Consider the following 542-nt stretch of genomic DNA (forward strand, 5'->3'; position numbering starts at 1 on the left):
AAAAAAAAAATAAACCAGCTATTCCTCTACTGGAAATTTTCCCAGAGGATCTGAAAACATCATATCATAGTGATATATGTGTATCTATATTTATAGCAGCACAATTTGTGATAGCCAAATCTTGGAAACAACCAATATGCCCTTCACCTGAGGAATGGATGAAAAAGATGTGGTATTTTTACACAATGGAGTATAACTCAGCTATAAAGAATGATAAGCTCAAAGCCTTTATATTGAAGTGAAATAAACCGGACACACATGTGTAAATATCATATAGTTTCCCTAGTATAAGCACTCAAAAGAAGAAATACAAATAGAAATGTATAATACAAGTAAAAGGAAAGCAGGAGCTCAAGGACTAACTAATCAAAAGAGGGAAAGCAGAAGAGCTAGGAAATATGACAATGTCAAACCATACAGTTATACGTAGAAGATGGGCAAGGCAAAGATCCTGAGAATCTCCAGATTTTTGAATCTAGCAGTTAATTGGAAAGATTCTCACCCTGACTAACTATATATACTGATACCTGTGAACTAAGCAA

Source organism: Octodon degus, unplaced genomic scaffold (assembly GCF_000260255.1).
Source record: "Octodon degus isolate 3935 unplaced genomic scaffold, OctDeg1.0 scaffold00048, whole genome shotgun sequence".
Lineage (NCBI taxonomy): Eukaryota > Metazoa > Chordata > Mammalia > Rodentia > Octodontidae > Octodon > Octodon degus.